The sequence below is a fragment of the Odocoileus virginianus genome, chromosome 8 (assembly GCF_023699985.2).
Source record: "Odocoileus virginianus isolate 20LAN1187 ecotype Illinois chromosome 8, Ovbor_1.2, whole genome shotgun sequence".
Lineage (NCBI taxonomy): Eukaryota > Metazoa > Chordata > Mammalia > Artiodactyla > Cervidae > Odocoileus > Odocoileus virginianus.
In genome coordinates, this window is record NC_069681.1 from 60,056,142 (window position 1) to 60,067,701 (window position 11,560).

General features: G+C 37.1%; 1 long non-coding RNA gene across 1 annotated transcript; it reads right to left on the reverse strand.

Moving 5' to 3' along the window:
• Nucleotides 1-2,016: 2,016 nt before the first annotated feature.
• Nucleotides 2,017-7,392, reverse strand: LOC139036250 (uncharacterized). Its single transcript, XR_011488956.1, has 2 exons — nt 7,170-7,392; nt 2,017-4,612 (listed from the first exon to the last, which is right to left on the reverse strand). It is a non-coding gene; the product is annotated as an uncharacterized lncRNA (long non-coding RNA).
• Nucleotides 7,393-11,560: the final 4,168 nt, after the last annotated feature.

Consider the following 11,560-nt stretch of genomic DNA (forward strand, 5'->3'; position numbering starts at 1 on the left):
TTGCCAAGGGGTAGCTGCAGACCTTTATCTGAGGTCACAAGTTCTGTCAACTCACGCTCTGCTTACAGCCTTTCTTGGTTCCTGGTCCTCTAGGCCTGGGGATGATAATGGCCATCTACTCCTACTAGCTCTGGGCCCTGCACTCTCCCTGTGTCATCCCTACATTCTGCCCACAGCTTGTAAATAGTTTATTGAACATCCTCTCATAGCCTAGTGAACCATCTGTTCCTACCAGGTCTGTGACTGATATAGATGCATTTGCTCAGTTTTCTTAAGCCCCTCTTATCTTACAGATGGTACATCTAGAACTTAAAATCTAAAGTGATTTATCAGCTAAGTGTGTTGTTTGATTCTTGAATCTAGAGCTTGATTTTCCAGCTTCTTAAAACCAGTGAAGGAGGAAGCCTTTCAGAGCATGTTTGGGAGCTTTTGCTCAGTTTCCTTCCTTCTTACTCTCCCTCTCTCATTCCCTTCCTTCCTTCCTTCCTTTCTTTTTTCCTCCTTCCTTTCTTCTTTTCTTCCTTCTTACCAACTTCCTTCTCAATCATGAGTTTCAATATGGTAAACTCCATTCCAACAATTCTGTGTGGACTGGCAACAGTAAAAGGGCTTTAAGACAATTAATATCATAGATTTTTTTTTCTTCTGAACCAAGATAAAGCTTTTAAGACAGTTCTTTCTTATCTTGGGTGATAAAAATTTAGTGGCTATGCTGTTTCAAAGGGCAGACCCAATACATGGTGGAATGCTGATGAAAACAGCTCTTGAGTTAAACCTAGGTAAAACTGGTGGTGTGGCACTGTAATTGAGAAGAATAGGGTTTTGGCTAGTAATATCTCAAGTTGACTGTCGGTTAAGGATAACGAAACCCGTCCACGAGAATTCTGAGTCTGAATTGACTCACAGCGGAGAAGGCATCAAATCAAGTTCATCATCCCTTAAATAAAGAGCAAGCATTTGATTTCAGGCTAATAATATAACTGAGGCTTTGTAAAAGCTATCTTGAATATTACATGAAGATGGCTGTCAAGATAACTGTGTATTCAATGGCACATCAAGGATTTTCCTATTGACAGGATAAAACACTGGGACCAAAGCAACTGCTGGTGTGATGCTGCTGCTTTACATGTGCTTGGAGTGATTCTGCCAAATGTGTTCTCATTTGCATTTTAGTTCATAAAAGAATCCTTGTTTCTTTTAAGGAATACAGTAAAAAATGTTCAAAATATAGAATCTTAATTTGCAATTTCTCTGTATATAAGTTATCAGAAAATTAAAATAGGGATCTCATCTATGGAGACTATTTCACTGTAAATAAATTAGTCAACCATCAAATTACTTAATAGTTGCCTTACTGTGGCTATTGAGAAGTGTACGTTAAACTCTGGGCTTCATTTTATATTTCCAATGTCAGTTCAAGGCACTTGCTTTCATGACAGTTTGATCAGAGCCTGCTACTAAGTTTGAAAGAAGTCCCCCAGTCACTGAGTCAGAGGCTTCCGTTCCCTCAGTAGTGTTAGTTGCTGAGTGTGTCTGATTCTTTGCAACGCTATGGACTGTAGTCTGCCAGGTTCCTCTGTCCACAGCATTCTCCAGGCAAGAATACTAGAGTGGGTTGCCATTCCCTTCTCCAGGGATCTTCCTGACCCAGGGATGGAACCTGGATTTTCTGCATTGCAGGCAGATTCTTTACCATCTGAGCCACCAGGGAAGCCCTAGACTGCTCTCATCTTCTATTTAGCAAAATCCCACCAACTGTTCAAACCAAATACAAATGACAGTCTCTCAGGAGACAGTCATACCATACACCCCACATACCATATACTCCACATCCTAATGAATTGCCACTTTGCATTTTTTTAAGCACAAAATATTACATGCACCTTTACCTTTATTTCCTTCTGCTTTATAATACAGTAATATTACATGTAAGTTTCTTTAAAGTTATGTGTTACTTAAAAAAATCCAGTTCATGTACAGTTTCTTGTGCTTATTCAAGATTGTCGAATACATGAATTAGATTCTGTAAGTAATTATTTTATTTTAATTCACATACTCCTAAGTATGGTGTTAAGTGATAATAAAATGTTCCAGGCATGATACAGATAGATTGCAAGTGCCTAGCATGTCACAAATAGAATAACTAAAAAGGAAAGATGCTTTTCTCCTGATCTAACTTTAAAAGAGAAAGTACTTTGAGACATCTCTTAAAGAGAATTTGCCTTTCTTATTGGAAACATTTCAGTGAAGATATCAGGAATTTTGAAAGTGATAGACCCTGTCCATGCAAAGGAAGATTCTTTGAATTACATTTGTTCTCAACAGGTTTGGGAAACTGAAATTTGTTCATGTTAACACAGAAAATTCTGACTAGCAACAGTTTCCTTGCTGGAAACCACTCTTTGGTGCAAGGTTTTCATGTACAGCATGCAAATGCGTGTCATGTCCATAAATCCAATCACAAATGATGGTTTTATGACCAAACTGTATTTCTTCCAAACAAAGTGGCGGTAATATTTTTAAAAATCTGCAAGCCCTTTGAGAGTCTTCAAAAAGAATTTCATCATCTTTTCTCATTGAAGTGAAGATATTTATAACTGAGAGGATGCTATATTGCCACTATGGGGAAGAATTGCATTCCCCACCTAAAATATAGCCACCAATAGTGTACATGTTTTGCATTTAGCATTCAAAATATATGGGGAACAAGATCTAAGTAGATGCAGTAGGATCTAGAAATTAGCCTAAGTCAGCTCTGGAGACCAGATTTAGGGAGGACTGTAAATCACACCCTTGGAATAGAACATTACTGTTCAGAATACTCCAAAATGGACCATGGATCAAAACCCTTTTTTCTAGTTATTTACTCCCAAGGTTCTAACAGACCACATCTGTTATTTCATAGAGGTGAACTACTCATGTTTAAATGCCACGTTAGGATTTTTTCTGTAAATATTGGGTCTCACTGATACAAAGTTCCCTGAGGGCCTCTATCTGTATTTTCATAAAGGTTAAACCTAAAGAATATTCTTATCCACAAGGCATTTACTTCTCCCCTTCCTAGTTCCTTACAGAAGACATGCTTTTGATGGGTATTTTTAAAGTTCCTTGAAAAGCTACATTGCACATTCTTAGTACATGATTTCTAGGAATATTTATGCCATAATTTTGAAGAACTCCTAGTGATTTTAACACTTTGGCAAAGGGCACTGTGAAGCAATATTTTGGAAGACCTTTTCTTCAATTTATTGACTAGCATCAACTGTGCCTTCCCCAGTGACCTATAATTTGGATGAGCTCTGTTGTAATTCAGTAGAGGCTTGAAGCCTCCTCTCTGGGCTAGAATTGCAAAATAATAATGGCGATCATGAGAAAGTGGGCTGGGAAGATGGTCCTGAAATTCACTTTAAGTTGAGCCTTTCTCCATATGTCCTGTGCTCCGCATCCTTGAGTTATAAGTGGAACAAAGGTGTAAACTTCACATGCAAGGCAGATATTTGAACACGTGAACCTACTTATCCATCTCTTTGGAGCAGTTAGGTTCTGTGTTTAACTGCCACACTGGTGAGAATGTTCCATCATTCATTTGTTCAAAAGGTGCTTTCTGAGGATCTGCTGTGGTCCAGGCACACTACCGTGCTCTGGCTGCCATGGTAAACAAGACACGCCTGCATCCTCATGGGGCTTCCATCTAGTAGAGGAGCGAGGCAATACACATGAAAACAAGCATAGGATATAATTCTAGAGTGATAAGTACCACAATATAAAAGAAATAGGTCTAGGGTTTCTTTCCAGTAGGTGGTCATGGGACAATACATAACAAGTGACAACATATAATATCTATGTTATGGTCACGTGTTTTATTTGAGACCACCACTTTAATTTAGGGCATGCAGGAAACACCATCTCAGCACTGAAGGAGCTTTCCTGGTCTATCACACACGTCTATTTTGGTTTCTATCAGGAAGTATCCATGGAGCACTTATGTAAACTCCACAGCCACGGCAATTCTACAGCAGCATTTAGGATAGTGTGAAGTGTCAGTTAGCACAGTTCCTCAGTATAGATGCCAATGTCCTCCTTGGGCTGTTGATTCCATTTGTGAAACGTAAATCTCCTGGCATTGGCTAGAAATTTGCTTTTAAGGAACTTGGTGAGAAATACGCCTTTTGGGGATTCTTGGAAAGATCAGGGAAGAGTTCTTTTTCAGTAGACTCCAGGATCGAGACTTAGTGAGACAACTTCTCACTGGTTTGTCTGGACTTCACTGATCTTCAGGACACAATTGACTGTTATGCTGACTCTTTAATCTTGTTTGTCAGCAGAAGGTATCAAAGTGTACCAGCATTTGAATCCCCAAAAGTAAAATGGCTGACACTTTTCAGCATCCCCACTTCAAACATTATCTAAAATCTCTCTGTAGACCCAAGCTTTTAGAATGGAGGCTATAGCCATGTCTTTATTCCTAGCAGGACTGGTGTCAGTGTGCAACCTGTTGACATGCTGTTGACATGCATATTGTTTTCTCTTGTACTGATTCATTTGCCTTCATTGGAGAAATCATTCTAGCTGATTCCACCCTTATCCCATCAGCGTCCTTGTAGGCCCAGAACTAGGAGAGAGGAAAATATCAGAGAGATTAAACCAGTGGGATCTCTGGGTACAAAACACTAGAATGTTGCCATAGGACTTAGGTCTCATATTCTTTAAAGATTTCCATTTTGTCTCTACTGTAGTTCCACAGTGTAAGTCATATTTCATTGAAAAGCTACTTATTCATATTGCCCCTAGGATACTGGAACTTCATATGATTTCTCTCAAATCTAGGGAAGTTTCTTAATAAGTAAGTTGGAAGACTCTTACACAATATTACACATTAGTCTTCCTTTTTCCTTTCCTTTTATCAATAAAAGAATGTCAAAAGAAGCTTAGTATTTTGATGAGGGTAAATACAAAATGCCTTAAGATATGGTGCCACAACAGATTATACACTTTGGAAGTACATTATCAAACATGAAAATTTAACATTTTTGCTTTTCACACAAACATTCAGATTCTATGACAAACAAGATATAAAAACTGAACATATTCATTTGGGGAAATTTTTAATCTTTCATAATAGTAAATTGGCATAACATGAAACTTATATGAGATGTTAAGTATGAATGTTGTATTTTTAAACTAATTTTGAAATATAGCTCATGAAAGAGAATTTTATATATGAAATTTTTGCTGAATGGAGAGGTCAGATGAAATGTGCTAGAACAACGTGAGGCAAAAATTAGAAGTACATCATGACCTCTAAATGTATTTGCTCACATTTATTAAAATATATTTTACATATAATTTTCAATATTCTTCCTCATCTTTCATAAATTCTTTGAAGCAAGAGAGCAACTTTAAAACATTGATAGGAACCCAGGGCTCAGGTTGGGTAGTAAAGCTATAGAAGTGTCTTGTGATTCAGCCTCTGCCAACTGTGGTTCTAAATTAGAGGCTGCAGCCAGAGGAACTTGAGGACATTAGAATGAAGCATAAAGAAGTCGTTTTGGACTTTCTACTGTATTAAAACTTCTCCATAGTTAATAAATAAATTCATGAAGTCAGAGGGACACGGAGTCTCAATGTGAAGTAGTAGAGCAAAGATTCAAAGTTTTTGGTTCCAGTCACAGCCTCAATTAACTCCAGGAGTCTTAGTTAAGCAGCCTTCTTGGAGGTCATTTTCCACTGCTGACAATGGATAGGATTCTGAATACTGAAGATTCAGCAGATACTGTATTTGGCATGTGCTAATTTACTGGAACTATATGATCTGATCTCATCAAGAAACGTTTGGGTTTGTCATAGGCTGATTCTGATAAGCTCATTCCCTTCAGCAAGGCAAACGAGGAAGTCATTTATATAAGCAGAGATTCATTTTAGACTGACTCAGTTTTCTGAGACGAAAGGAAGGACTTCGAAGATGCAATTTCCACTGAATTTAACTTGCTGAATCAGACGTCAGTCAAACAGTGACTGGCACATAGTAGGAACTCAAGTTAAAATCGTTGAAATGATATTCTGATGTTGAATCACCTTTAAAATTGTTTCCATTTTAGTTTAGAGATGAAAAATGAAATCTGTGAATTTGGTAAGATGTTAATTTTTTCTCTCACTGACTGCTCATCTATTTTACATTTTCACACTTTGTGAAGTTGCAGAGAAGTCGTCAAAGGAGATGAAGGCCCAGTCTGCCAATTTTTTATTTGTTAGCAACCTGGATTCATGATTTAGCAGGACCTGAGTTTTGAGCAGTTGTGTGAAAGATGTCTTAGGTTTATGGGTGCATTGATTTTTGCAGTCTCTGCTCTGTCAGTGTCTTGGATAACAGAGCATATATTTTGCTTGTGGTACTTTATTACTTTAATTCTGTTAAAATGTTTTGGGATCTGTGTCATATTTATGTGCTGGTATTATTTTTGAGTATTTTTTTAATTGTTTACAGTTCTTTTTCTGGGTTTTCATTATTTATTTATCTTATATTTTACGTAATGAGGCTGAAATATCAGTCAATCTCATAATGTTATCATGACATAGAAGAAATTATGCAAAAAAAATACATTTCTATAGATCTAGGATTGAATCTCCTATTCTTTATAACCCCCAAACACCTCCAGGTTCTTAGCCCAGAGCTGTTAGTGAAAACATATGTAAATCAGCAAGTGCCAATCATGGACCATGAGAATGACAGGTAACTAGTATGGCAACTCATAGGGTCCTCTCTTGATTTACTTAGTCCATTTTTTTCCCCATAGAAGATATCTTTAAGGTGGAAGAAAACATTTGTTCCTGTGGAATGCTGATATCTTTTATTGGGACTAATTGTCACACTCAGAGCCAAAGAAACATTTCCATCTAATTCTGGGTGACAAAGGCAAACTACAGTTAGAGGAAATGAGGCTCAAATCTACCTGTTTTCTACATAGTGAACACGGTCACTAAGACTTAGCTTTTTAAAACGCAGGTGCTACTCTGGTGTAAAGGTAAATAATGCAATAATATTTGTTTTCATGTAGTGAATCCCATGAAGATTTCCTAAATCCCCTAAATATCCCAGTTTCAAAGTCTTTCATTGTTAAAATTCACAGTAGCCAGGGCTTCCCTGATGGCTCAGTGGGTGAAAAATTCACCTGCAATTCAGAAGACACAGGAGACGCAGGTTCAATCCTTGGGTTGGGAAGATCCTCTGGAGGAGGAAATGGCAACTCACTCCAGTATTCTTGCCTGGAAAATCCCATGGACAGAGGAGCCTGGTGGGCTATAATCCAAAGGATCACAAAGAGTCGGACATGACTGAGCAACCAAGAAGATAGCACATCATGATTTACCATTTTAAATAAACTGCATAACATCTACATGACAAAACCACAGAGTATAAAGATTTTTTCTGAAGTCTAAGCTACCACATTTTATAATTTTAATTCAAAGAAACAAAGGAAATGTATTTGAGTGATCTCTGGCCTGTAAGGGATAACTGCGCAGATGAACTTTTAAGAAAAGAACTACAAACCCCAGCTGACACTAGGTAATATAACAATGTTTGAAGCAGCTATTATGAGCATTCTTGGGGACTCTTTGAAAACATCTTATCCCATGATAACTGTGTATTATTTGTCACTATGTTATATGTGAAATAGAAACTGGGAACAAGTGGCATGAAAAATAAAAGGTCAGAATGTGTGTATTAAGCTGTTTGGAAAGTGCATGAAAGAAGTGAGCATCTGGAAAGCACAATTGTTTCAGGAACTAGCAGTCATGGTTAACTGTGAAGCAGCTATGTCAATAATTCAGTGACACCAGCGTCCCCACTAAGGAAAATCGTAACCACCTCAGGGACGTGATGAGGTGTTGAAATTGTGCACATTGCTCCTGATTAAGGTGGAAGGAGGCTGGAATTCTGGTTCTCTTGCTGAATGAATTGTCATCTTCTGCACCGTATTCTATTCAAATGGCATTAAAAATATAAGTAGATATATAAGTAGACAGACAGTAGACATATGTTGACTATTAATTGTCTAGGTCAGGTTCACTTAGTTTCATTGTGCAATAAAATTTTGTTATGTAGAAAAACGTTCTGATTTTTTCCTTGGGTGGATATCAGAAAAGACTGTGTTTCAATAGTTCCTGCATATATGCATGCTAAGTGGCTTCAGTCATGTCTGACTTTGTGACTCCATGGACCGTAGCCAACAAGGCTCCTCTGTCCATGGGATTCTCCAGGCAAGAATATTGGAATGGTTTGCCACGCCTTCCTCCAGGGGATCTTCCTGACCCAGGGATCGAACCTGAGTCTCTTTTGTTTCCTGCATTGGCAGTTGGGTTCTTTACCACTAGCACCACCTGGGAAGTCTACAAAGGTAAATAAATAATTTATTTATCCTGTCAAGGTTGTACTTGATTTATAAACACTTTTGTATTTTGTATTTTCCCCCTCTTAATTCCATGGATTAAAAATACCACTGAGGAAAAATGATTTGAGAAAGTTAGAATTATACTAACTTATTTTGTTTTCTAAATGATCTTCATTCATGAGACAATTCTAATTTTACTCTCTCTTGGCAAGCCTGATTTAATAATCCAGTTCCAAAAAAGAAAACCAAAGGAAACAATTTTAAGAAATCATCTGAGAGTTAAACTTTTTATTAATAGTGAAAAAATGTTAAGGGAGAGAAATGAAGAAAGACTTCATTTCACTAAAATCTGCTTCCAAATTATGATTACCTAATTGATCTATGGCAAAGAAAATGGAAAACTTCCTTTGTTTTCTTATGCTTAGTGGTCAGAATGCAGCTTAAAAGAGGAATTTGAAATAAAACCACCAATTATAATTTAAGTTCCTTCAAAAAAGATTTTTAGTGGTAGGCAAAAATTATGTCCAATAGAAAGAGAAAGTAATTACACTCAATGCAAGGATAAAATTGTAATATAAATCAAGAAAGACTCACTTGCACACACAGAAGGAGAAATAAGCATGGGTTTCAGTCTGTGGTACAGTATGAGTTAGTAATGGAGTTAGTCACTGAGTCATGTCCAACCCTTTGTGACCCCATGGGGCCCACTAGGTTCCTCTGAGCATGGAATTGTCCAGGCAAGAATACTGGAGTGAGTAGTCATTCCTTTCTCCAGGGAATCTTTTGAACCCAGGGATCAAACCCGGGTGTGTAAGCTTCCTGAATAACAATATTTACAGAAGAATTTTTAAATAAAAATATTTCTTCCTCATAATTAAAAAAAAACATGTATTAAAACTTAACAATATAAAATGCTATGTCAGGTTTTTTTTCTTCTCTGTAGTTAATAACCCAGGATAAAACTAATTTGAACACACTCACAACAGACTCTATAAATTAGACCAATAAAATACTGAAAATAGCAAAATGTGTATTGGTAAAGAGAAGGTTAGTAAGTCACTGAAAGGTTTCCTGTTGACTCAGAGTGATAATACTAAGAGGGATTTGTTACCTCCTTTTCAATTAAGGGAGTTTTGATGCAAGAAGCCAACATCAGCAACATCTTCTACCAGGAAGTAATAAATGCCTCACCTGACAATTTTAGAAAATAAACAGGAAACCCCTGTCCTAGCCACTCCCCACAACCCCTTCAGTTTGGTGTTTTTCCTCAAGTTGTGCTTAAATGTATTTATCGTCCATTTTCCATGATCAATCAAGTGCAAAAGTAATAATAACAAAAACAACAATCATCACACTATCAGAAACAGATTTGACTAGCACTTAACTTTCAAGCTGTTTTTCTAGGATCTATTTCACTTATCTTCACAAAACCCTGGGAAGTTGGGCAAGTATTACTACTTCCTTTTAAACTATGGGATCTAGATTGAGAAAAGTCAAATGGCCTTCACCAAGGTCATAGGGTAAGTCAATTAGGAGGTGGGAGTTGAAGTTCCTAATTAGTTCTTCAAAGAAAGGGTGAATCAGAGATAGTCCTGGAGTGGGCTAGACCTGGTGTGAGTGCCTGGGCCTGCCACCATTCCATGAGAAGTGCACATACCTGTCCTTGACTGAAATGACAGTTGACTTGCTTGGAGGTTCAGGGCCATGATTTTGAAGCCCAAGAAAATAAAATTTGTCATTGTTTCCATTTTTTACCCCTTCTATTTACCAGGATCCAATGAATACTGGCAATTTGATCTCTGGTTCCTCTGCTTTTTCTAGACCCCACTTGTACATCTGGAGTTTCTTAGGTACATCTGAAACCTAATTTGAAGAATTTTGAGCATTACCTTGTTAGCCTGTGATATGAGCACAATTGTACAGTAGCTTGAACATTCTTTGGCATTGCCCTTCTTTGGGATTGGATTGAAAACTAACATTTTCCAGTTCTGTGGCCACTGCTGAATTTTCCAAACTTGTTGGCATATTGAATGCAACACTTTAATAGCATCATCTTTTAGAATTTTAAATAACTCAGTTGGAATTCCATCACCTCCACTAGCCTTGTTCATAGTAATGCTTCCTAAGCTCCACTTGCCTTCACACTCCAGGATATCTGACTCTGGGTGAGTGACCATACCGTCATGGTTACCTGGTTCATTAGGACCTTTTCTGTAGAGTTCTTTGGTATATTCTTGCCACCTTTTCTTAATCTTTTCTGCTCCTGTTAGGGACATGGCTATATACAAGTAAAATGAAATGGATAATGAAATTGAAATTTCATCTGGGTAGACTACTAATCAGGTTCATTCCTATCTAGCAGGTTCTCCCCTATCCAGAAAAAATTCCTTAACACCTTATAACTCTATTCTCTTTCATTTTCAGTTTGTCCACACATCGTGTATTTCATGCACACACATATTTATTTACATGTACACATCCCTTCTATATTGCTATTTTAAAATATTTTCCTCAATTGTCTAATGCTTCCCTTTATGTTTAAAACAAAAGTTGTTTGATTTTATTCTTTGTGAGTCAGAGATGTATGTAACTGAATTTATCTTCAATTATTATATGCTAATCTTAAAAAATAAAATTAATTTATTTTAATTGGAGGCCAATTACTTTACAATATTGTTGCTGTTTTTTCCATACATTGACATGAATCAGCCATGGGTGTACTTGTGTCCCCCATCACAAATTCCCTTCCTACCTCCCTCCCCATCCCATCCCTCTGGGTTGTCCCAATGCACCAGCTTTGAGTGCCCTGTTTCATGGATAGAACTTGGACTGGTCATCTATTTCACATATATGGTAATATACATGTTTCAAAGCTATTCTCTCAAATCATTCCACCCTCGCCTTCTGCCACAAAGTCCAAAAGTCTTTTCTTTATATCTGTGTCTCTTTTTCTGTATCACACATAGGGTCATTGTTACCATCTTTCTAAATTCCATATATATGTGTTAATATACTGTATTGGTGTTTTTCTTTCTGACTTACTTCACTCTGTATAATAAGCTCCAGTTTCATCCACCTCACTAGAACTGCTTCCCTTTTATAATACTTATGTTTTTGTTCTCTCTTTTCTTGTTGAACATATTATTTATAAATTAAACTCTCTCACCTCT